Raw genomic sequence first — 27,405 nt, forward strand, 5'->3', positions numbered from 1 at the left:
TAACCCAGGAAAATCTTATACGCCGGAAAGTACGGTATTTATACAGATCGATACAGTATACGGAGAGGTGTTTGGTCCAGAATGAGTAAATTTTCAAGGTAATGGAAGAGTGCTTCTTTAAGGGACAAATCGCTACAAACTCAAATTATTATGGGCAATTATCCCTTCCTTGCCAACAGTTTATTTGGTTTAATTCTTGCAAAAAGGATGGTAAGTAGTTTCAAAATTAAACCAAATATACAATTGAGCATTTGATTATTAAAAACAACAGAATGGTGAAAGAGATACTACACATACTGGACATGGCATCAAGCCCATGGAGCACTGCATTCAGCTTTGCTCGAAGCGCAGGAAAATAGTGGGGAGGGATACTGCATGACACAGTCCTTACTCTATCAAAAAAGAAAACATGCAAGGCCAAGTTTTCCCCTTAGCATTAATACCAAGGAGAAACTTTTTATGGAAGCCACTTTATAAGAGACACTGAGTAATGTCTTCAACTCTGTGTTGTAAAAAAACAAACTTTTTTTAATATAAATGTTTTCAACTAGGTGGTACAAAAGATGGGAATGTTTTCTCCCATGTGCTGAAGGCACAATATTAAATCTTACCTGAGTAATGGCATTTCTGCTGAGAGTGGAAATAATATAGCTGAGGTACATTGTTTCCTGGTGATTTACCTCAATAAAGGAAGCTCCAAGAACCTGAGGAAATGAATGGCCTACATTGACTGCTTCCTGATGCCCCGAAAGTATCTTTGTCAAATTCTGCAATGGGCGATTCCATGACTGAACACTGACAAGTATACGAAGGCACCTGACAAGTCTGTGTGTTGATTAAACACAGGTCTTTCACCTTAGCTAAAACATGCACCAGCAGCAGGGGTAACATTCTGTGAACATGTAGGAGGCTGACTTACCTCCTCTCCTGGAGGGTTGGCTAACTAACTGCTGAGGGAGGTGGGCTGCTGGGTATCTGAACTTCAAAAGGAAGCTCTATGTCTGGCCAAGAACTTGCATGCATGCCCAGCTGAACACCAAACGTGGTTGCTTCGGAACAGAGAAAGGGTAAGTAACATTTTGCTTAAAAGTTTTAAAGAATGCGTGCTACTAATCAAGAGGGTTAAAGCCATAGAAGAACATCAGGATGAGCTGCACTACTATAAAGTGAGCAGACAACTATAAAATTCTTTCAACTTTAGCCAGGTGGTCACAAAAGTAGCAGAAACCACGTTCTATTTTAACTTTCTTATTCTTGTCATTTTCCTATCAATTTATATGTATAGTCATATCCAGGGAAGGCTATATGAAACATCAGCATATTTCAAGGGAAAAATGATAACTTTCAACTGGGTTTAAAAAACCCACCCAACAAAAGAGATAAGTATGAAGGGCAAATGAATAATCAGGGTCCTCTAGGTTAGAAATGTAAGCAGAATCCACCGGGCTTTTCCACAGGTGGTGTCTTAAGACAATCAAATTAGTGATAGATGAGAATGAGCAAGCATTTCCCCTCCTGATCCATTACACAGAAATGGCCTATAAGTGAGTGTGTGTCCAGTCTAGTGTGGCTGACCCTTTGACAAAGACATCACCAAACCTCAAGCTGGATTTCCCTGAAATCACTTCAGCAAAATAATCTTAGTTACTCAGCATCTGACAGGTTGGTGAAGGGCATCAGGAGGGAATAATGTCTGTTAGAGCACATCAGCCACACTTGTCAGAAGGCTCGATTAGGGCAGGACTTTCATTCTGAATGATGTAAAAACAATAAATAAAAAAATCCAACACTTTCTCAAGGCAAACAAAACAAAAACAAACAATAACAAAACCCCATCCACTCGCTTCAGGTTGTGTGATTCTCTGGTAGTGAGGGACACTGACTCCAGGGCTGAAAAACCACGAGGAGCAGGCGGGGACCTGTCAGCAGAGTGTGGGAAGCTTCCTCTGGGTTAACAGACCCCAGAAAGGCCGGGCGGTGGGAAGGAGTCCGTTATTTGCATGATGTGATTTACCGTGAAGGCTAGCATCTGAAGTGTCTCCAGGTATTTTTACATTTTCTTTTCAGATCTGAAGATTGCCCCAGGGAGAGAAGGGAAACAGGAGCTCGGGCTCATCTGCTCCTCACGGGTGCCCCTTCGAAGGCCCCTCTGCTGCTCCTGACGCACAGCTCCTTCTCACGACTGCCAGTGCCCTTCAGACGCAACCACTGTGCGATGCCGTCTTCTTCCCGTCTGAACCTGGCCAAGTGTTTAACAGTCGGCACTTATACCTTTAGTTAACACTAAATTTGTTCTTGGTCTTTGGAGCACTAATCTAGGGCACTCATTATTACAATGTTTCAGGGGGAAAAAACACTACCCCCCCTCCCCCTTCAATAGTCCCAGGTAAAGTAAATAAAATGGCATTGATCACCTGGCATAGAAGCCAACCCATCCTAACTGGAAAATTCCAAGTACCTATAAATCGCCAAAACAGGAAAGACCCCAGCTTAATCCTGAAGCTAACTCTGCAATGGTGCAGCTCCACTCACCATGAATGGCACAGCTGACAGACCCAAAAGGAGACTCATGTAATATGACCTCATTCTAGTGCTCAAAACCATTGTTTGCCTGTGTTCAAATATGTGCTGTTGTCAAATAATGAAATTGATATTCATGTGTGAGTCATGGAATCCATATTTTATAGCCTCACATTTTGATGATTTTAAAAAATATATTTTTATTGACTTCAGACAGGGAGAGGGAGAGGGAGACAGAGAGAGGGAGACAGAGAGAGAGAAAGGGAGAGAGACATCAGTGATGAGAGAGAATCATCGATAGGCTGCCTCTCACTGGGGATCGAGCCTGCTATCCAGGCACGTGCCCTGACCGGTATCAAACCCTGACCTCCTGGGTCATAGGTCGATGCTCAACTACCGAGCCATGCTGGCTGGGCGAAAACATGCTTTTTTATTAGATCCATTCAGCCTGTCATAGCTTGGTTTCTGAAGACAACATTCTTGAATTTAAATGCCAAGTGTAACATTGACTTGTAACATTAACTGGCTGTGAGACCCTCTGGCAATTCACTTAACTTTCCAAGTCTTAGTATCTGCATCATAAGGTAATGACAGCAACTACTTCATATGTAGCTAAAAGGATTAGGTGTGAGAAGGCACAGGGAATGACAGACATACAGCAAGCAGTCAGTACTGGCTAAATAATAACAACAACAGTAAGAATAAATATAATCTTCAGCCATTGAGTTTCTCCATGTCAGATATTGGGCCCTGCCCTGAGATCCATTCTTTCTCATCCCTTCACCTAACCTGAGCAGGAAGGTACGTGTCCAGACCTCCACTGAATCTTACAGTAGATTCTCACCATAAACCCCAACATCTATAGCAAGATTTCAAAGGGTACAGGTCTCTATATCCCCCTAAGAATCCCAAGAATGCTTGAATAAATGTGGCCTGGTCATTTGGTGTTGGAGAATGGCACTTTCCGGCTGAGGGTTGAAGAAAACAGAGCTAGATAACTGGGGCTGCTCTGGAATCCTTGGTAATAATCCTCAGAGGGCGCAGTAGACACCTGAGGACCAGAGAATTCTCCTGGTAGTGAGAATGAATTATTCTCTACTTGGTTTGGTCAAGTCAAAGATCATAGTATATGAGGAGGTAGAGAAGTATAGCAGTTAAGATGGAAATACGCCTAAGGTATGCAAACTTTCTGCCCAGTGAGGGGAATTCCTTAAGAAAAGGGACGTAAGAAAAGCATTCATTTGCCAGGATTTCTGGCAATTCCCTTCCTTTGCACCAGAAGGCAGCGCAGGGCACATGTCAGTCATACTATTTACTCTCCACCATCCAGGGCCTCTTTGGACTCGGGCAGGCCTGAAGGAACAGTGCCCCAAGCTCAGAGTGCTTTTTAATTGTGGCTCCCATCATCACGGTTATTAGGGCCCTGTCACTCAGAAATGCTCTCGGCTGTCAGTGACGGCATGGAGTGCTGTGAAGATAGCATTTCCGTGTTTTGTATTCTGAACATTAAAAACCAGTTTGGCTCACCAAATGAGCAGCGGGTGTCAAGCTAATTATGTAACTTTTCAGAACACTAATAGGATCTCCCACTGGGCCAAGTGGGAGGGAAAAAAGCATGGCACTCATTTTTTAGCTGTGCCTCAGCATACTGACCTCCTCCAGCCTGTTGATGGGCCATTAATAAAACATTTTAAAATGACCTGAAAAAGCTTTTTGTGAACTAGAGCCTGGATCAGGCTGCCAAACAGCTGTGTGCTTGAAAGACTTTGCATCGGTGTCCTAGTTGGCTGTTGATACGAGCCTGTTCTGGGAACCTCCTATATCCAGAATGCTGTTCACACTCTTGATTCATTACAGATGAAAAAAGATTTCCACTCCTGAGGAGTTTTCAAATCCAGAAATAAGGTTGCCTCTGATGATGCCCTTGCTTTACTCAGGACACGTTAGGACGTGATTTAATTTCACTTCTGTTCCTGATGTGGGATCAACAACATGCTTTCTTACAAACTCCTTTCAATCTATATATATTAAAGGCTAAGCCACCAAGAACTGGTTGACCAGTTGCTATGATGCACACTGACCACCAGGGGGAAGACACTCAAGGCAGGAGCTGCCCCCTAGTGGTCAGTATACTCCAACAGCCAACTGTCAACCTCTAGCAGCTGGCCAACCTCATGGCTGCACCCCCCATTCCCCCAAATCAGCCCTGATCACTGGCCAGGCCGAGGGACCCCACCTGTGCTTGAATTCGTGCACTGGGCCTCTAGTTTTGGAATAATAATTTAAAACCAAAATATTACTCTTACAATTCTAAAATATCCTAATGGGTAGTTCTTAAAAGAAAATCAGAGAAGAGTTTGATATTTTACTTTGCCTTTCCTTTCTTCTGACAAAAATAAGTAAAAATATGCATCAAATATAATTCTTTAAACTTCAAACAAAATACATCATATGCCATTTAATTGAGTAGATGTGATCAAATCTGGGTACTAAAGGAGAAGTTACTGACGGTGAGTTAAAAATGAGGTAAGCAGAACAACTCATTCAGTTTAGCTATTCAGGGGACATGCAGGCAAGGTGCAAACCTGGGGAGGTGAAACAATGCATCATGTGTGCTCAGTAGGTTACGTCCAATCCCAGAATCCAGGCCTGGGAAGAAACGCTACAGTGTTTGGTGTGCTGTCCCTTAGGTGAACTCTCATCCAGACGTTGGGACCATGAAAACTTCTTTCAGATGTCTACCCTATCATACCCTGCTACTCCCCATCCCACCAGCCTCTCCTTAAACACATGTACATAAAGAGTAAGGGCACTGCTTATGCTATGACGTTAGAGGCAACAGAGCCAAAGTCATTCCCAGAGTCCACATTTCCTAAAATGAACTCACAAGTATACGCTTAGCATAGAGAAAATTCAAGTCTATCAAACTACGAACAAAATGCCTGAGGAATTTCATTGTCACTTTGCAGGTTTCTTACATTAGGACAGATGAGAACAGGTTTACCAAGGGAAAATGCACAACTCGGAGTATTTTCTGTGGGATTAGCCCATGTCTATGTATGTGGCGGTACGTGGAGGCTATACAGGGAAAGGGCTTAGTGCCCTCATTGAAAGATGATGAGGCTGGTGAAGAAGGCTCACAGAGTGGACCCCATCCTTACCTCTTCTAGTGACTGTTCATCACTAGAAGGTTATACTACAGAACTCCAGCAGAGTGAGAAGCATATCACCATGTGCTTTCAGGGTAAAACAGGTATCAAATTATTGACTTCTTCCAGAGTCAGGCAAGCCTGACTCTGGCCCTCGAATTGAGAAAACAGTATTGGCCCAATAGCTCTGCCTAGCTCTCTCTAAAAAATGGGCTTAACTGTTCTTATTGGAACAAAAAACGTTTATTCAGATAATTATTCAACAGGTTTATGAGCAGAGATTTTAAGGGGAGAAGGTGACATATCTCAGAAGAGCAATATCCACTGGATACTCATAAGTCAAGGTTTCCCTTAGATGCCTTGCTTCTGCTTTTTACCAGCCAGTTAAGACACCTAGCAACAGGATTCCTATTGGCCACCATTAGAGAAGGGCGAAGGCAAGAGCATGCACAAGGCTTTTTAGGGAAAAGTTAGGAAAGGAGAAGAAACAAAGAGATGGCTATGAAGAGGCTACTCCTCAGTATCTCATTATTAAAGGGATCCTTTGAGAACACTCACAAGAGAAAATAATGATCACCGAGCTTCAGGAGGTAATTGCTAAGAACAATAAGTTCTGAATAACCTAATTTCTTTCTATCATCACAATCAACTTTCAATTCCAGAGGTAAGCCATAGGCTTGCTTTGTTAAAACTAATACACATTTTTTTTGACATGGTGTGAATTCTTTGAGAGTAATAATAGAAATACCAATTTCCATCTACAAGGAATAAGTTATTTTACTGGGTGTGGAAACCCTGTAATGATCTTAGAGTCTTGTCATGCCCTCTCTGACTCTGTCCACATGGGGATTTTGAGATTTGGCTCAGCAGAAATGCAAACTGAAAAATCTAATAACTACTTTTTAATCTAGCCAATAAAATTAACAAAGATTATAAAGTGAGAATAGGAAATGTGAAATCTCACAAGGATACAGTCTATCAGACCTTCCCTCACTGCTATCAAGAGTAAAAACTTATACTACCTTTTGGGAGAGCTAGTTGGCAATATGTTTCCAGAATTTTAAAAGAGTTATATCCCTTGCTATATCAATTCTACATCTATGAATCCAACATTAAAAAATGAATTAAACATCTACATTTTTTGAATAAGAGCAATCTTTAGAGCATTTCTTTTGTAGCAAAACTCTGGAACCAAATTAAATCTCCCATGATAGAAAGATAGCTATATAAATTTCAGTGGAAAAACCATAGGATTCAATATTACATAGTTATTAAAATGTTATTTATAAAGGATTTTTAATGACATGAGAAATGGTGATAATGTAATACTAAGTGTAAAAAGCAAGTGTAATATAATTGGAATAAAAAAAAATCTGAGTAAAAGAAACAGAAGAATACACCAAAATGTTCATCGTGCTTATCCCTGAATGGTGGTTAGATGGGTAATTTTCTTTTTTATAAGTGTCTGAATTTTTCAAATTTCCTCTAATGAACACCTATTACATTTATAAGGCAGGGGAATAAAAAGTTTCTTTAAAAAGATTCACTAAGATTTGAAAGAGAAGCTGTGCTACAATTCATGATCATTTGAGTAAATCAAGAGAAATCAAAGTATAGTACACATAAAGACTTGGACATGAATATTCATACCAGCATTAATCATAATAGTACAAAACTGAAATAAAAATGTCCACCCACAGGTGAATAAAGCAACAAAATTGGGTAAATCCATATAACACAGTGATTATCAACCTTTTTCATCTCATGGCACACATAAACTAATTATTAAAATTCTGCAACACACCATAAAATATATTTTTTGCAAATTTGACAAAAATGATAGGTGTGATTTTGATTCATTCACATCAGACAGTTGTTGTCGTGTTGGCTATTGTCAACTTTATTTGACAATCTAAGGGAAAAGAGGTCAGTGCCCTGACTAGAGAGTCAGGTACTGCATGTTTGAAGAATTCTTGTGCACACCAGTGTGCCTGCTGTGGCACACCAGCTGAAAATTGCTGATATAATGAAATAATACTCAGCCATAAAAAGGAAGGAGCTCTTCACACATCCAACAACATGGATGAATCCAAAATAATTAGGCTTAGTGAAAAGAGCTCTCTTTTAGCACATGGAAACTCAAGTTGCACACGCCCCCTTAAATTTTATGCATTATGGAAATTGAGGATATAATACATTTTCTAATATAGCCTAACATATCAATTCTATTTTCAAAGGGCTCCTTCCAATATCTTTCATGAGTAGATCTAAATAATACTTGGTTTTAAAATTACTTGGTATTATGCCTATTTAACATAGCATATGGGTAAAACTATGCTTCATTTACACTGAGTGGCCAGATTATTATGATCTCTGAACGCATAATAATCTGGCCACTCAGTATATATTCTGTATAATAAAAGGCTCATATGCAAATTGTCCCCTCGACCAGGAGTTCGACCAGCAGGCAGGCTGGCCAACCGCCCATGTCCCCTCCCCCTGGCCAGGCTGGCTGGATCCCACCCATGCACAAATTCATGTGCCTGGTCTCTAATATACACACACACACACACTCTGAGTGGCCAGATTATGCGTTCAGAGATCATAATAATCTGGCCACTCAGTGTATTTTTTAGCAAGTGTTTACTAAGCTCTGTTTAGGCAGAAACTGTGCTAGGCACAGACACATAGCTGTGAACCAAACAGACCTGGTCCTTAACTGCGGGGAGCTTACCACCTAGTGAGAACATCACAGGATCTTTTTGACTTTGTTTCTAACAAGTAAAATATTAGCATGCTAAACCCAACATTATTGTTTGTGATGATAAACATTTGCTACCACAAAAATGAAAAGTACCTAATCTTTCCAACTCTTAAAGTCAAACTCTTGCAGATGTAGTTAGAATGCAGCAAGTTCCAAGGGATATACCTCGGGCTGATGGAAGAGGAAGCCATTGATCACATCTACTTGCAATGTGATCTGCCCATACGAAAAGCACTTCTCCTTTACTGTGTGGTTTAGAATATTGTGGCATATGTAAATTGAATAGTTGGGAAAAGGTATTAGAGGCTCATTTTTTAAAAATTTGCATGATCTATCCCCACCGTTCCTTCTCTGAAGCACATTTGCAAATGAAGGCTCCTCTGTCTGGATGACAGACAAATCAGCCTCCTGAATGTTCCTATGAGAACCGCAGCATTGCTATTGCTCATATAATAGCTACACATAAGAATTTCCTTCCATCTGCACACTGCAAAAGGGCTTTTTTAAAATTATTATTGTCAAAACTCTTACCCTGGACTAACCTCTCCCTTTCAAAAGCATTTCCTTAACTTCTCTAAGCTAAGGCCCTCTCAGGGTTGATCAGCAGAAAGAAAGAAGACATGAACTTAAATTAGCCCCTAAAGAATTAACTTAATGCTATAATTCAATGAGGACAAGCCCTTGACTTCTAAGGAGGGTCAATCTAAGAAAAAGCAATTCAAGAACACTTGTACTTTTTGCAAAAAAATACAATAGGTCATCCAATGTTCTTTATAGAAAGAAACATGAGCCTGGCTGGTGTGGCTCAGTGATTGAGTGTTGACCCATGAACCGGGAAGTCATGGTTTGATTCCAGGTCAGAGCACATGCCTGGGTTTCGGGCTCAATCTCTGGTAGGGGGCATGCAGGAGGCAGCTGATTGATTCTCTTTCATCACTGATGTTTTTATCTCTACCTCTCCCTTCCTCTCTCTGAAATCAATAAAAACATGTTAAAAAAAAAAAGAACCATAAGATAAACTTCTCTTGAATTCAGTTTCAAGCAAAAGCCTGCCTCTCTATATAATCTTTTAATTGTACAGGTTTACTTTTATCGGGAGAGAACTAACTATACAGATAACTGTAATTTCCTGGTTGCCAAGAAGCTAGAGCTAAATTTACTTCTCAGTGATTGTAATTTTATCACTTTGGGTTCCTGGTCCAATTCTCTTTCCATTCTCAAAATGCTTCTCATTTCTTTCTCCTACTTTGTGTTTTCATATTGCAAGTTATCTCAACTCCTTTCTGAAAAAAGGCAGGGTAGAAATAACACACCATTCATTTACATCACATGGTTAAATCAATGCTTACTTCAGTTCTGGCTCCTCTACACAGTTCTATGCTATGTCCATCAATTTCCTTTTCCCAAGTCATGATTCAACATGTTTTCCATGCACATCACCAAGTTCCTCTGGTTAAGTGATTCCTGCTTATTTTAAAACAACACAATTTTAAAATATATATTTCTTACAATGTTTACTCCCCCATTTCCAACAGGTGGGTGACATACTCTCAAAACACCTATTTTGTGGAGCACATAAACCTCCCCGTAATTTTACATGAGTTACATGTCCAAGTCCACCGGCATTTCTTCATGCAGAGCCTGGGGACTGGCTCCTGTGGGGTATTTCTGGCCTCTGACCAAGAAGGACACAAATCCAGGTACAAAAGAAAGCAGACCTGAGAATTACGCCTGAACCAAAAGCAACTCAGAAAGGAAATCCAAGAGGTTCACCAAAACAAATCAGTCAAAGATAAGAAGCCAGAGTGTGATCTAGGGCTCTGGGAATGGAGCAAGGGAAGCAAGCAGGAGGCAGAGGCTCCGGAGAGAGACTGCTGGTTGAAGCTTATGGGGCTTCAGAGGACATCAGAGTTAAATGCATGAGTTTTATTGTTTTGTTTTGTTTTTATATCCGTTCATGTCTCCTAGCTTGAACCAGTGCTTAACATCCTTCCCTGCTCCAATTTTCACGGTTATCTAATTATTTCAATGACCAATAAGCAGAAGTTAAAACTAAAACAGGGGTCAAATGCAAAGCAATTACTTTGTGAATAATTATGGCAGTTTTCATTCTTCTGCTCTGCTGCTGGATTCATATCAGCCCCATCTATCCAGGAAAGAGTTCTCTATCTAGAAATTACCTCTGCACATAGCCTACACTCTACCGTAGGCATGAGCAACCGGCCCTTGGCATATTCAGAACAGCCAACAAATACGTGACAACACAAACACATATTTCAAGCCAGGTTAGCATGATTCAAAGGTAGGGGTTTGATGGAGTCTGGCATTCATGGAAAATAATAGCAGCAACAGCAGGTGATAAGGGCCTTAATTCTTAGCTCCCTTCTTCTAACCAAGGAGATTTTGGGGGTCTATGGGTGGGTTTCTGAGAATCGGCAAACCCACCTAAACTGCACACAAAATGCTGTGTAATGTTAAATATTCACTGGGGGGTGGGGTAGGCACGCCTTAGCATAATCTGATTTTTAAAAATCTACAGCCATCCCTCACAAAGGTTAAGAACTGTTACCTTTTCCATCCATCTGTCCCTAATGCCTGACTGCACCCAATCAATTGTCAACCACCACAATCTACCACAACACAAAGGCCGCCTTTCACTCAGAAAAGAGAGCACATTCCCTTTACCTTTTAACTTGACTTGTTTTTGTACCCCCAAAGCCCTCTGCTTGACATATGGTGGGCACTAAAAAACTGTTTGTTGAATAAACAGAATTAATTAACCTGAGGAGTTTTATGTATTAGTCTCTGATAGCAAAACAAAAACAAAACACAAAAAACCACCAATAACTAATAGAGGCAAGTCTAATCTGGAAGCTAATGATTCCTAAGTTTTAATTGAAAATAAATATAAACTGCAGTGATAGGAGCAATTAAGTGCATATGTACAGAAAACAGGGCAGGCAAGCAACCCTCCAAACATAGCTAAACAATATTTCCCTGCTTGATTAAACATTGTTGCAGCTGCTTCCAAATCTTAAAACAGGGAAGCAAAGCGAATGTGAGTTTTCTCTGCAGATTCTCCTCGCGGGAGGGATGCAGCAGGGAGGGATCCTTAGCTTACAATGATGGTGGAGGCACGGAACAGGCCCCACCTCTGACCCTGTCGAAGCCACGGCGAATGCCACCCCAGTCCTTTCTCAGTCCTTCCCTGGTTTCTCTGCTGAACATCCTCAGAAGCACATGCTACTCTGTGAAGGTTTTTAACTTCCCACACTTTCTGACCTTGTGCTTTGGGCAGCATTTTTATGTATACTTGAAATATAGGGGATTCTAACTTCCATTTTTTTATATGAGAAAAGGCTGAAGGTTGTCCAGTAGAGAAATCCCCCAAAGTGAGAACCACTTTAGGTAAATCAATGCCCACACGATTCTTTATATAAGCATGGGCATTGTTATTGAGGATTTAACTAGTGAAAAGCAACCTCTCAAATTGGGGGGAGGACAGCAGTTTGTAAAAATATTCAGTTCTCTAGAGAGGTTGTTTTAAAGCCCTGTGCATATATGCAACATGTTATAATACATCATTTTTATTTTGTTCATTGACTCGCTTTTAAAACAATTATTCAATTTATTGAAACAAACAAACAAAAAGCATTTGTCACCCTCCCTCACCCCCCATTCTTTGTAATGTTCTCTGGTATCTATGAGATTGGTGTGTTTTGTTTTGGATTCCACATATAAGAGAAATCATATAGTATTTGTCTTTCTCTGAAAACTTCACTTAGCATAATGCCCTTAGGTCCATCCTGTTGTCACAGGGCAAGATTTCATTCTTTATTGTCGCTGGATAACATTCCATTAGATATAACCTTTTCTTTATCCATCCAACCACTGATGAACATTCAGTTGTTTCCATATCTTGGTTATGTAAATAATGCCGCAATAAACACCGTGGTGCACATATCTTTCTGAATTAAGACTTTTCATTTCCTTTGAATGCCCAGAAGTAAAATTACAAGATCATGTGGTAGTTCTATTTTAAATATTTTAAGGGACCTCCATACTGTTTTCCACAGTAGCTGCATCAATTTACAGTCCCACTGACAATGCACAACACTCCCCTTTCTCCACATCCTCGGCAACGCCTGCTATCTCGGTCTTTATGATAACCGATATTCTGACAAGTGTGAAGTGTTATCTCAGTGTGGTTTTGATTTGCATTTTCCCGGTGATTAACGGCGTAGAACTGTACTCTTGAAACCTATGTAATTTTATTAACCACTGTCACCCCAATACATTTAATTTAAAAATAAATAAAGGAATGCAAATATGTAAAGTCCTGAGGGGCTGCAAGTGTAAGCCCTGCTAGCTGCCAGTACCAGGTAATGTGGAGATGTCCCTGGTGGCAACTGCAAAAATCAGGGCTCCAGACAAGTGAATAAGCTCCTTTCTGGGAGATACCAGCGAGCTGGAGCCCGGCAGGAAGGCATCCACAGCCTGCCATCCTTTACAGCAGCTCACAGGCCTCTCAATGTATGCATTAGCCGTTTAAGATGTGTCATCTGTACATGGCTCCTTTTCTCCTGAATTATGCAGGATAACAATGGCTGACTTTAACATACATATATATATATGTGTATATATGTTTTTATTGATTTCTAGAGAGGGAGGGAGAGAAGGAGAGGAAAAAAGAAAAAGAGGGGGCGAGGGGAGGGGGAACATCTATCGGCTGCCTCCTGCATGACCCCTACTGGGGATCAAGCCTGAAACTCGGGGATGTGCGTGGGAATTGAACCAAGGACCACTCAGTTCATGGGGCGACGCTCAACCAATGGAGTCACACTGGCCAGGGCAACATCTGCTGACTTTTGAGGAATAGGGAAAGGTCCCCGAAATGCTGTTGAGTGTATGAGGATATTGCTAAGAGATCACTTCCCTTTAAGGTAAACTTAGACTTAACTTGGGCAAACCAACAAACCATACTGAAAAGCCCAAACACGGTAACAATTCTAACAGGACCACTACCAGAAGGGTAATTATTTTAAATTCTCTTTTTAAATAAATATAGAACAAAAATAAATGAATACACTGAAGAGGAATAAACCTGATAACAAGGACAAGAAAACAAAGCAGCAAGCTACTTATGAGTTCTTGTTAATATTTGAAAAGTAAAGGTACAATTCTCAAGTATATATTCCTCACTTACACCTCAGAAACTGTGACAGACTCCCCTAATGTTACAGAATATAATGATTTTATTTCAAAATTCAGTCTGGTTAAAAAAAACACACCGCATTAGTCCTAAACTGTGTGTGGGTACATTTTCACATTTCCTCCCCATTCCTCCCACTCCTGCACTCTGCAGGGCACAGCTGGGAGCTCAACAGCACAGCCGGAGGCATCCCAGTCGCTGCCCTGACTCCCACACTCCCACAGCCCTCACAACAGGTCAGAGAGGCAGCCTCGGTGGACTAGTCCACTGACACGGATACAGGTATTTGAAAAACGACACCATTTATTCTCAATTATATTTATTTGAGCAATTCATCACACGCTGCCTAATATAATAATTTAATATTTCCTATGTTTATGTCTTTATTTCCTTAATCTAAAGTGTTTTATGATCCTTAAAAGCCAAGGGTTATGTTTCATGATATTCCCCATGGCAACTTGCCTAGAAGTGGTTCAGTTTACATGAGGATGAATGACTATCAGCGGATACTGAGCGGATCTTTTCCTGTTGCCTGAGAATAGGTTCCCAGGACGCTAAGCTAAACAGGCACCAGGTTCCCCATATTCTAAAGAGTGCTGCAAATGTTAGAGGTCTGCCACTCCAGCGCTTATTAATAAGTGGCCAATATGGCTATACTAGACCCAACCATGACCTCTGATTCCCTCAGCCCCTATCTATAAAAGCAAAATGGGGGAGGGGGGAGGAACAGGGCTGAGATACAGAATGAGAAGAAACCTTGAGTTGTGAATTATCAGTCCAACAAGTGTGCTGGGACCCCTCACTACCAAGCCTACTGCGGGAGTCTGCCACAGAGTCACTCAACACAGAGGTACCTGCAAGGAAAGGGCGATGGTATCTCACTCCCAGGTGCTTATCTGCTTATGTGGAAATTTTATCAAGTGGTCCTATCCCTAACTACCTGAACAAGGAGAAGAAAACTAGTGAGACAGCAGAGCAGACAGAAGGAGCAGCAATGGAGATTACATATACGCATGGCTTACTGTCCCAAAGAAGACAGCTGGAAGGCAGCCAAAATCAAGCCATCTGACCATAACCCTATTCCCAGGGACCTCTTTCCCACCTGCAAGGTGAAGGGAAGAAATGAAACTGGCCCAGAACTCTTCAGGGTGTCCCACCGAGGTCCCCACCAACTGGAAGGCAATCAAGAGGAAAAACTGACAATTAAGAGGAGAAAGTTGGCCCGGACAGCGTGGTTCAGTGATTGGACGTCAACCTGTGAACCAGGAGGTCACAGTTCGGTTCCTGGTCGGGCCATATGCCCAGGTTGTGGGCTCGATCCCCAGTGTGGGGTGTGCAGGAGGCAGCCAATCGATGATTCTCTCATCATTGATGTTTCCCTCTTGCTCTCTGAAATCAATAAAAATACATTTTTTTTTTTTAAAAAGAGAAAGTTGTGCAGAAAGGGGAGGGTGAAAGAGCTGACTGTGTCCCCTTCTCAGCCAGAAGGGACAGGTGAGGGAGGGTATAAAGGCTAATTTGGACATAAGCTTGAAGTCTGGACTAGACTCAACTTTTTATACCTTAACTGACTGGAAAATTATGGCCAATTGCCCATTATGCCATCAAAAGATGGGAATGGAAGGTTCAACAAAACTGTTTGAAGTCAACGACTAAAGGAAAATAAAATCTTCATTTTTTTACATCAGAAAGTATAGATTATTCAATAAACTGATTGCAAAAGAATGAATAAAGGATTATTGAATAACTTGTAGCCCTGATTTTTTTTTTCAGTTCCTCATTTTCTTTTATGTCTTCTGGGTGAGGGAGACAGAATATTTTGAGAAGCAAAAAGGTTCATTTTAGTTACCTTGATAGTGCTAAAAATACTCTAAGCAAATGCTACACTTCCCTTCAACCGAGCAGTTAGCCTAATGCAGTCAAAAGGCCAATGTGACAAGGATCCTTGGCGTGATTTACAATCTAAGAGTTTAAAATGGTATAGCCCATGCTGTGGTAATAAACATTCATTTTAAGCCTTTTAAAGGCTTAATACTTCATCTGAACATTCTCAGAGAAAGCTCCCTCTTTTCTGAGGGAGCAAAATGGTACAATCAAGCCATAAAAAGAGATTGTATCCAAGTACAGAAACCCAATGGCATTTTCACTGAGCTGACCTTGCATCTACTCCACTGAAAGAAAATCTAGAACCAATTTCAGACAAACTGGCAAGTTTGATTGTATTGAATACCCAGAGCTTCTCCATTAAGACAACAAAGCAATCAGCTGGCACACAGACAAATTTTCTATGTAGGGAATTGAAAAGTCATCTTAAAGTACCCACTGCAGCTGCTCTGACTTATGCAATCAGTGCGAACACCTGGCCCAAACTGATGGGTGTGGGAAACCAAGACCAGACTCCTAGGGCTCCTGGTGTCAGAGAAAGTGGTTTGCTCTCTTACCCAGGGCAGAAGCCCTCTAGCACTTCCCTGGAAAGAGAGATACTTCGGCAAGTAAAAATGAACTAACAGGTTCTGATAAGACTGAGTATTTTGTGGCCAGGTATGCTTTACAGTTCCCAAATGCATTAAAAACTCCACCAAAACTCATATTTTCTTCTGGAGATTAAAGTTACTTAACTACTTACCTCACTTAGGAAACTCCCTGAGATAAGTAGGTTAGCAAGAGCTCTGAAGATAATCTCCAGTTACTCTACGAAGCCAAATTCTAATCCCTTTTAAGGGATGGGTTTTTATATTGGTGCTGTTACATAAAATACAGGGGATATTTTCTACCTGTTCCTCAGTCCCTGCTTTTAAGATCAGGTAAGTTAATGATAAAAACTTTCAGGAAACCAGGAATAGAGGGAATGTCCTGAACTTCATAAAGAATATCTAAAAATACCTACACCAAAATATGGTACTTAATGGTGAGGAACTCAAAGCTTTCTCACTAAGATCAGGTAGAAGGCCAGGATGTCCCCTCTCACCACTTGTTTTCAACATCATACTGGAAAAGTACTAGCTAATGCATTAAGATAAGAAAAGAAAATTAAAAGCATACAGATTGGGAAGAAAGAAATAAAACTGTCTTCATAAATAAAATGATCATCTATATAAAAAATTCAAAAGAAATAGACAAAAAATACTCCTGGAACTAACAAGTGGTTATAGCAAGGTTACTGGATTCAAGGTTTAAATACAAAATTCAATTGCTTCCAATGAACAAGTAAAGCTGGAAATTAAGAACATAATATCATTTATATAAGCACTGACCCCAAAAATGGAATACTTAGTTATAAATCTAACAAATATAGGGGTGGGCAAAAGTAGATTTATAACTGTGGGTACACAAAACACTGAATTTATTCTTGCACTTAGAGGCCTGGTGCACAAAATTTGTGCACTCAGGGAGGGAGGGGTCCCTCAGCCCAGCCTGCACCCTCTTGGGTTGTGGGCCTAAGCTGTCAGTTGGACATCCTTAGTGCCACTGCCACTGTGCTCACTAGGCGTGAGCCCTGTGTGAGCACACTGACCACCGGGGAGCAGCTCCTACATTGAGTGTCTGCCCTCTGGTGGTCAGTGCGCATCATAGCAACCAGTTGTTCAGCTGTTCAATCAATTTGCATATTAGCCTTTTATTATATAGGATTATTATTATTACTGTATTACATGAACAACTGTAAACCTACTTTTACCCACCCCTATATGTACAAGATCCATACAAGAGAAACTACAAAGCTCTAATGAAAGAAATTAAAGAACTAAATAAATGAAGATATATTCCATGTTCCTAGATAAAAAAACAAAAAACAACCCACCATATTGTCAAGATGTCAGTTCTTCTCAACTAGATTCAATACAATTCTGATCAAAATCCCAGAAAGTTATTTTGTGGATATCAACAAACTTACTCTAAAGTTTATATGGAGAAGTGAAAAACCCAGAATAGTCAATAAAATATTAAAGGAGAAGAACAAAGTTGAAGGACTGTCACTACCCAACTTTAAGACTTATTATAAAGCTGCAATAATCAAGACAATGTGGTATTAGTGAAACAGATGGAATAGAACAGAGAACCCAAAAATCTAATCTAATAATAGACAAATATGCAAATTGACCGCACCTTCGCTACACCTAAGCCACGCCCACCAGCCAAGCCACGCCCACCAACCAATCAGGACGAGTATGCAAATTACCCCAACAAAGATGGCGGCTAATTTGCATATCAAGACAGCGTCCAAAGAAGCCAAGAGCTGCAGAAGGGAGTAAAGCTTCGAAGAAGCAAGCAAGCCAGGGGGGAGGAGAAGGGCGGGGCGGAGGCGGGGCTGGAGGTGAAGGGAAACGCGGGCGGGCTGGAGGAGAAGGCGGGGCGGGTGACAAGGGCGGGGCGGGGGCGGGGCGGAGGCGGGGCCGGGGCCGAAGGGAAATGCGGGCGGGCTGGAGGAGAAGGCGGGGCGGGGGACAAGGGAGGAACGGAGGCGGGGTAGAGTGCAGCAGGAAATCCTATTGCAGGATTTTTCCTGCAACGGGAAAGCTAGTATACTCTATAAATATAGTCCACTGATCTGTACCAAAGGAGCAAAGACAATAGATTAAAGCAAATATGGTACTTGAACAACAGGATATACACATGCAAAGGAACACAGACCTTACATCCTTCATAAAAGTTAACTCAAAATGGATTATAGGCCTAAATGTAAAATGCAAAACTATAAAACTGCTAGGAGAAAACATAGAGGACCTTGGGTACAATGATGCCTTTTTAGACACAATACCAAAGGCACAATCCATGAAAAAAAATAATTGATAATCTGGACTTCATTAAATCATTTGCAAAAGACATATGTGATAAAGGACAATGGTCCAAAACATACATTGAGTTTCTCATCTTAAAACTCAATGATAAGAAAACAAAGAAAGAAAGAAAAGAAAACTGGGCCAAATCTTTTATTACTTTATTTTATTTTTTAAAATATGGAATGCTTCACACATTTGCATGTCATCCTTGCAAAGGGGCCAGGTTAATCTTCTCTGTATCATTCCAATCCTATATAATAAAAGGGTAATATGCAAATTGACCCTAATAGCGGAACGACCAGAATGACCGCTATGAGGCACATTGACCACCTCTATGAGGCACATTGAGGCACACTGAGGCACATTGATCACTTCTCGGTCCTTTTCCCTGGCTGGCAGGCTCCCATTGCCTGATGGCAAATGGGGAACTGGAGATGGGTGGCGGGGGACGCGGGTAGAGCCAGGCCAAGGCCCCAGCCGGTTGCCCACCACAGAGAGGGTGACCCATGGCAGGGGCAGGGCCAGTGAGCGGGCAGGAACAGCCAACCTCTCAGTCCCTCCCCGCTGGCCGTCAGGCTCCGATCTCTGGATGGTGAATGGGGAACCGGGGGTGGGTGGCGGCGGGGGGTGGGGCAGCTGGGGAAGATGGCCCTGATCACAGGCCAGGCCTAGGGATGGTACTCGCACACAAATTTCATGCACTGGGCCTCTAGTTTTAGTATATGTGCTGCTGAAGCGAGCACTGGGCCAAATACTCTAATAGACATCTCACCAAAGAAGGTATACAGATGGCAAATAAGCATGTGAGAAGATGTGGAACATCATATGTCATCAGGGAAATGCAAATTAAAGCAACAATGAGATATCATTACACACCTATTAGAAGGGCCAAAATCTAGAACACCGGCAATGATACCACCACCAACAAACACTGACGAGAATGTGAAGCAACAAGAATGCTCATTCATTGCTGGTGGAACACACAATGGTACAGCCATTTTGGAAGACAGTTTGGCTATTCTTTTTAAAAAATGTTTTTATTGATTTCAGAGAGAGGAAAGAGAGGAAGAGAGAAACATAGATGAGAGAGAACATCAATCTGCTGCCTCCTGCACTCCCCCACTGGGGATCAAGCCTGCAACCCAGGCCTGTGCCCTGACCATGAGAAGTCTCTATACCTTCCTCTCAATTTTGATGTAAACCTAAAACTGCTCTAAAAAAACCCCCCAAAAAACAAAAAACAAGTCTTCAAACCAAAGTCCAGGAAACAGCTTCTCCTCTAGAGCCTCCTGAAAGGGACACAGCCCACTGAGACCCGGGTTAGACTTCTGCCTGACAGAACTGTGGGATAATACGTGTGCTGTTTTAAGCCTCTTGGTGTGTGGTAATCTCTTAAGGCAGAGATAGAAAACTAATACAAAGACCATCCAATGGAGCTCACTGAGCGGCAGAGATTTCCCACTATACCACCAGTTAACAACTGCAGAAGAACAAAGTTTTCTAGAACTCTGGGAATTGCAAAATAAAAAGTTGAACGTATATTCCAAGAAGTCTGGTTTCAATGGGGAAAGAAAAGTTAATGCAAAGAAAGCCCCTAAACTGAAAGCTGCTCGTTACCTTCAACATTCCGAGAGAGGGATCTTACCGCTCATTATCTCCAGGGACATGGTAACTGAGAACTGAAATAACTGTGCAAACAGTCCTCGGAATTATTCAGCTCTGATCAGGAGGACACGTCCTAAGAGACAACCTTCCCCAATAAAACCAGAGCGGAGAGTTTTTAGAATGCTAAGAGCGGCAGGTTACCTCAGCGGCAGCCAGGAAATGTAGAATATAAAAAAGGGTAAGGGAGACAGCCTCGGCACGGTCAGAGAGGGTAACTTGAACCACTACGGCATTTGTGAAGATTTTAGGCTGTCAACAACCAAGGTAGCACGTAATTAACACTGACTTCAATGCCACCAAAGCTATTTATGGTATCCACTACTTTCCAGACATTTCCTCTCCATGTCTATCTGTGCAATGACATTAAAAAGCTCACGAGAAAGAAGAGTTCAGGGAAGATGTGAAAGTCCCAGAGATGGGACCATATGATTAGTCCAGCAAGTAAAAGCAGCCAGCCGGAGCACGGGGGAGCTTATAACGAGAGAGGAGAGCAAGGGGGCTACTCCTGGGTGAGTGGATATTGGGGTGCTGTTCCTGGCACGGACAGTGACTGGTCATGTGACATTGCACAATTCACTGCGGTTCTCTGAGGTTAGATAACAGCGAATTTCAGAGCTGCAGGTATGGGTAAGCTCGCCAGGGGCAGGCCAGCTTCCACCTTTAGACAGCCTAAGGAGTCAAGAAGACTTTTTTTTTTTTTTTAAATATATTTTATTGATTTTTTTTACAGAGAGGAAGAGAGAGGGATAGAGAGTTAGAAACATCGATGAGAGAGAAACATCGATCAGCTGCCTCTTGCACACCCCCTACTGGGGATGTGCCCGCAACCAAGGTACATGCCCTTGACCGGAATCGAACCTGGGACCCTTGAGTCCACAGGCCGACGCTCTATCCACTGAGCCAAACCAGTTTCGGCTCAAGAAGACTTTTTAAGAAAATATTAGGGAAACTTCTACCAGGGAGTGGTCTAGAGGAAAAAAATGTATCACACCGACACTTCAAAACTTGCATGTTGAGACTTGGTCCTGAGAGCCCGAGGCAGGTACAGCCAATGGATACCCTAGTGGTCGGCAAACTGTGGCTCGCGAGCTTCACAAATGCCGCTCTGTTGATTAATGAGTTTGCCAACCACTGGGATAGGGGCTTAATCACAAGGAACAACAACAACAGCCTGTAATTATTGGAATCGAGAGTCTAGGTCAGTGGTCGGAAAACTCATTAGTCAACAGAGCGGCAAACCGTGGCTCGCGAGCCGCAGTTTGCCGACCACTGCCCTAGGAGAAGTAATCCCAGCTGGGTGTGTAGGAAGGGCAGAGAACACTGTAGGGATCATCGGTCAGTACAACTTCTTTTATATTACTGCCACCGAAATTATGTCTCACAATTCTTACAGCTTGGAGTCCATATGCTTTAAAAAATAAGATATAGATATTATATCCAAAAGTATTATCGTACTTGGGAATGCTCATAGAGGAAATCTAATGCCGACTTCCTGTACACATTTTTGTACACATTTCTACTACATCAGAAAGAAAGAGCTGCACACAAATAAAGGTCCTGTGAAGCACCTTGATACTGACAGTTTGTGAGACATGCCTCTAGTTAAGAATCCATCAGTTGGCACTTGGTAACACACATTTATTAAGGGTCTGTCCCATGCTAGGCATTGCATAAGGCTACAAGCATGTCAAATGTGTGGCCTGCCGGCCGCAAGTTTGACATGCTTGCAAAGACAATCTCTTATTTCTCCAACTGTTACATGTCACATGACACTTTCTCTAAGCCCAGAAAGCAGCCAGGGAGGATTTCTGAAAGAATAGGCACTAGAAGGGAGAACCCCAAAGGACACTGGTAAATGGAACCCTATGTTTGTGTTCATCGTTGGTGAGCAGGTGACACTCCATAATAATTCATGTTGGCGGCATGCAGTGCCTTCATTGAAATGCTGCTCTAAGAACTCAGCCCTATTGCAGGGCGAGGAAGGGGTGTCAGATGCTACCTGGATAGTGACATCCTCTGCCCACCCGAGAGTCACAAGCAGCCCTTATAATCCCCAGGTGCTTTGATGCTGGACTTCGTCATATAGCTCCAGATTTCTCAAAGTCTGAGCATTTCACCACAGTCAAAATTCAGTGCTAAAAGGCATTTTCCTAGGGGCAGTTTTCAACCATCATTATTGCATGTATAAGCTTTTACATGTTGCTATTCTTAAAAACTTGGAACTCTGTAAGTATCAAATAATACTTTTTAAGTAATATGTTTTGTCACATTCAGTCAAAATATAAGGCAGCCACTTAAAAGGATTGTGTAGATTTATTTATACTCATTGATATAAAAAGATATCAAAGACATTACCAAATAAAGCTTATAAAACACTGTGTTTAATAAAAATAAGTAAAATATTTACACAATCTTTTTTTAGAGTGAGGGAAAGGGAAGGAGGCAGGGAGGAAGCGGGGAGGGAGAGAGAGAGAAACATCGATTTTGTTGTTCCACTTATTTATGCCTTCATTGGTTGATTCTTGTATGTGCCCTGTCTGGGGATCCAACCTGCAGCCGTGGTGTATCGGGACAATGCTCTAACCAACTGAGCTATCTGGCCAGGGCACATAAAAACATTTTAAAAATCTAAACTATGCAATAACGTGTTTAAAAAAAGACTAGAAGAATATTTATCAGGAGGCTAATAATGATGTATCTTTGGGTAGTGAGATTAAAAAGAATTTTATTTCTTGTTCTTATTTTTCTTTTCTTTTGCTTTTCTAAAATTCTAAGATGACCAAATATTGCTTAAAAAATTAAAAACTCTAACATTCCCTATTGCTGAAGTTATTTGTACTCACAAACATCTTCATGCTCCATTTTTAGAAAAAAAATGACATCTCACAATGAATGGTTTTTAATTCTTCCATTTTGCTTCCCTGACATTACCATGTTTTTCTGCATATAAATATGCCTTCCTTTAGCATGCTTACCAGCAGAAATATTTTGTATGTGCAAAAGGCCTTCAACCCTATACTATTCCATGTCATCTGTACTTTTGCTATCTCCCTGAACCATACCATCAACAACACTAAATCAACATCAGAAGATCCGGTCTCCAGCCTGGGTGTTCTAGCTTTGAAAAGTGACTTAACATTTCCAAACTTTTTTGTAATCTGTGGGCAACAAACATAGGGTGAAAGGAAAATTAAATTGGGCAAGTGATGTGTCAGTGCTTTCAAAATTACAAAACACTACAAATGTCGGCCGCTCGTTGCCTCATCATCCTTAGCATCTCCCCTAAAATATTTTCAGGTATTCCTGTCATAATATCTAACGATGAGTTTATCAGGAAACACTTTTCAAAGAACATTTCTGTGAAATGTGAATGAAAAGACAGGTACATGTAATGATCCTAAAAGTACATGAGTTTCTTACTGCATTCAAAAACAGAACTGATAGAACACAGCCGCAGGGTCAAGGGGAAAAGAGCCAGGACCGGCGTGTTAAACAGACCTGAGTTCAAGACCCGTCTCTGCTCCGTCTGAGCTGTACGGCACCGGACAAATTACTGCCATGGCTTCACACCCTGACCTCCTCAGCTGTGAGACGTTAGTAGCAGTACTGATGCTGTGGAGGTTTTAGGATGGTTAAACAACAGAAGCGCACACAGTGCTCGTCCCAGTGCCTGGTACGGAGCAGGAGCGTCAGCTTTGCGAAGGGTCTCACTGACAATAAGCCAAGATGTGGGACGAGGACTTCAATCCTCAAAGAAATGGAAACTGACCAAAACAGAACATTCAAAAAATTCAGTGAAATGCCAAATATTTTTCATGTTAAAGAACTGGATTTCTGGTAATGTGTTGCTTACATAATAACACATTCCACTCCTGGAAAACAAACATGGTCTTCTCAGAAATAATATAAGTCTGATAAGGCCTGACACTGCCGCCCCTGGATTCAAGCCATTACTCTTCTCAAAATCTGGATGGTGAAAAAAATAAACTCTGGTTACTATGGGAACAAGTAACCCAAAGGTAGCATTCAGGGAAAAGGGCCCTCACCTTCCTTTAACTACCCATAGCTCTTCTTTTCATCTGTCTTATTGCATTTACCACTTTCCACCTTCTGCTGGAGTCATTTGTGCAGGGTCTGATCTCTCCGCCTACACGGTAAGCTCTTTGAACACAAAAACCCTGTCTTATTCATCTTCGGATTTTCAACAAAGCCTTGCACAAAAAAATGCCATAAATAAGTAGTTTGCTGGGGGAAAAAAACCAACATGTACTTGAAAGCATTGCAACGATTGGGCACCATGCCTATACTACTTAACCTTTTGGGGAAAAAGTAATCAAGCCTTCAAACCACTGGACTAGTAAGATTATGCAATTAACCTGATTTCGCAAGCTAGAGAAAAAATTAAGAATTATAATCCCTTATGAATGACAATGATATGGAATTGGAAGTCAGGCATACTGATGTTAAAACAGTAATCAATATTGTTTTTATCAAATTCACCTTTATGAAATTATAACTTGTTAAGTCAAATAATAGGTCAAATTAGGTGATACTGTCATATTGAAGGATTAATGTTAAAATAGGTATCATTTTCTAAAGATCGTTTTTCCCTTCAAGCAGGAAAGCTGTTTTGTTGGCCTGGGGTCTTTCACTGGCCCACCAAGGTCTAATGACAGTGCTACCTAATAAAAAGGTAAGTTCATTATGAGAAATTGATGGGCCATACCAGTGGTCGGCAAACTGCGGCTCGCGAGCCACATGCGGCTCACGAGCCGCGGTTTGCCGCTCTGTTGACTAATGAGTTTGCCGACGACTGGGCTATACCATCCAGAGCATCTATGCATGACAACAACTGGCATGGTTGCCTTCAGCAAAATGTAACTGCAATCCACATGGCTGAGCTGTCAAAGTATGAACGGCATCTGCCACAAAGGAATTAACAATTTAACTAAGTTCATCATGTTTCCAAATCACTGAGCCTGATTCTAAAAAACACGTTTTATGTCAAATACATATCTATCCTGTTTTATGAAAAAAATATACTAATGGCAAAATATTGGTACAATGTTAAGCTCAACCCAGAAATTGTACTGCCCTCTACTGACAGTTATATAAATTCTGAGGGGGCCCACTTGGTATTTTCCTCCTGAGGTGTGTTCAAGAGGATTTCCTCACCTTGTACCTAACTTTATGATACTCAGTCTTTTTAAAAAAATTAATATAGATGGCATTACCATATGCACAATGGACAAAAGAACATTTGCAGGAAAGTACATAACAGAAAAATCTAAGTTTGAGCTATCTCCATCCAGCATTTAACTTTGAGACCTAAGGTCTAATCCTTTCTCTCCAACCTCACATAGAACAGGTCAGTTTTAAAAGCAAGTTAAAACAGTATAATATTTTTTTCAACGAGGGAATTAGCTTTTGCCTCCTCATTCTCTTGCTTGTGATCACCAGAAATGAATGGAAAAAATGAAGAAATAAATATGCTCCTTTTAGCTAGTATGTATCAGTCATTTCTTGTAGAATCTGACATTTTGAAAAGTAAAATATTTCCCAGTGTCCTACTTACAGAATGAAGGTGAGGTTTACCTGGCAACCTGGGAGACTGAGGTGGGTGGGGGCACATTCCTAGCAGGTAGGTGTGCAAAGTGCTACGTCAAAATTTCAGAATGCCCTTCCCCGAGGTGGAGAGGGCAGCCACCCATACAGTTTAGTTAAGAACTGATGAAAGGCTGGCTGGACCTGAAGTCTCTACGCACTAGCCTGTGGAGCGTAACACACATAAATGTCATGCCCTCATGACCTCAGGGGATAAGAGAGGCAAGTGCACTGTTTCCCAATACCCGACAGCCACACATTGCATAGACCAGTGATTTGCAAAGACGGAGGGAGGGTAAAGGTGTTGTGTGTGTGTGTGTTCATTTATATACATGTATACACATATATCAGAATCTTGATGTGGAGATGAAAAGGAATGAGAAGGGTACAAAAGGGGACATGGAGTTTCTAAAATCTGATCAACATTGGCCAGAACCACCTCTCACCTTCGTCTCCTGCAGACGGGCTCAGGAGATAGCTTTTCTGGGCTCAGAGATGGTACAAGTGGTCCAGAGTAAACTTCACATGGGGAATGAAGAAATTGTATGGCAGAGGCCAACACTGGGTGGCAGGTTTCTGATCCTCAATGAGCATGTAACTTTGCAGGTTCTAAGAGAAGGAACTTGGACTTTTGAGTAGCTGCTGGTGGTGAGAGAAGAGGGCAGGATACTGCCACCCTGCACACAAGAGATTACTGAGAATAATCCTACAACCCACATTTCTATATGATTTAAACAGTGTTTGTAAAACTGGGGCCTAAAAGTGTGCTCACAGAAACCTCTATCTATCTACCTATCTACCTATCTACCTATCTATCTACCTATTTATCTATATTGTTGACAGTATTACAGATGTCCCCATTCCTTCCCCTGTTTGCCCCCCTCCACCCAGCCCCTGCCCACCCCAGGCCTTTATCACACTACTGTCTGTGTCCATTGGTTATGCCTATAGGCATATGAGTTGTTTGGTTAATCCCTTCCCGTCTTCCCCTCTGAGGTCTGTCAGTCTGTTCCATGCATCCATACCTCTGGACCTATTTTGTTTGTCGGTTTATTTTGTTCCTTGGATCCCACATATGAGTGAGATCATGGTATATTTGTCTTTCTCTGACTGGTTTATTTCGCTTAGCATAATAAGCTCCAGGTCCATCCGTGCTGTTGCAAAGGATAAGAGCTCCTACATTTTTACAGCCACATAGTATTTCATTGTCTCTATAAATGTTTTAAATGTGTTTCTGTTTCAACTACAATCAGTCACACACACATTTACGTTGAGACCTCAGGATAATGTCCTTAAATTCACAATCACTACACTCAAGTGATTCCTGGTGTAGCATGTTCATCATTCCACATTGCCATGGGAACTTTACTCTCCAGCTCACCTATACAATTACCTCCCAATTTCTCAAACCTTGACCATCTTTTCCTTCCTCACTCTCAAATGATGGCACGCCTTATTTTACTACAAAAATAGAAACAACAGCAGAGGACTTCCTCATGTCCCTTCCAAATCCACCGATCTACTTGCACCTCTGCCTGCCCTTCCCTGTGGTGGCTGCAGTCCAACAGGGGACCTTTCCATGATGCTATGTCTGACATCTACGGCACACCTGGGAATCATCCTTCCCACCCACCTGAGGACATCAGTCTTGCCATATCTCCTCTCTCATTCCATTTTTCCTTCTCTACTGGATCATTCCCATTAACCTATAAA

At 41.5% G+C, this 27,405-nt stretch overlaps 1 protein-coding gene and 1 pseudogene across 1 annotated transcript in view; both read right to left on the minus strand.

Moving 5' to 3' along the window:
• The window catches only part of STK39 (serine/threonine kinase 39), a 265,976-nt gene that overhangs the window by 63,316 nt on the left and 175,255 nt on the right, over positions 1-27,405 (minus strand). The window lies entirely within an intron of this gene.
• Positions 18,595-18,695, minus strand: LOC114230523 (U6 spliceosomal RNA; annotated as a pseudogene).

The sequence above is a fragment of the Eptesicus fuscus genome, chromosome 11 (assembly GCF_027574615.1).
Source record: "Eptesicus fuscus isolate TK198812 chromosome 11, DD_ASM_mEF_20220401, whole genome shotgun sequence".
In the NCBI taxonomy this organism is placed as follows: Eukaryota; Metazoa; Chordata; class Mammalia; order Chiroptera; family Vespertilionidae; genus Eptesicus; species Eptesicus fuscus.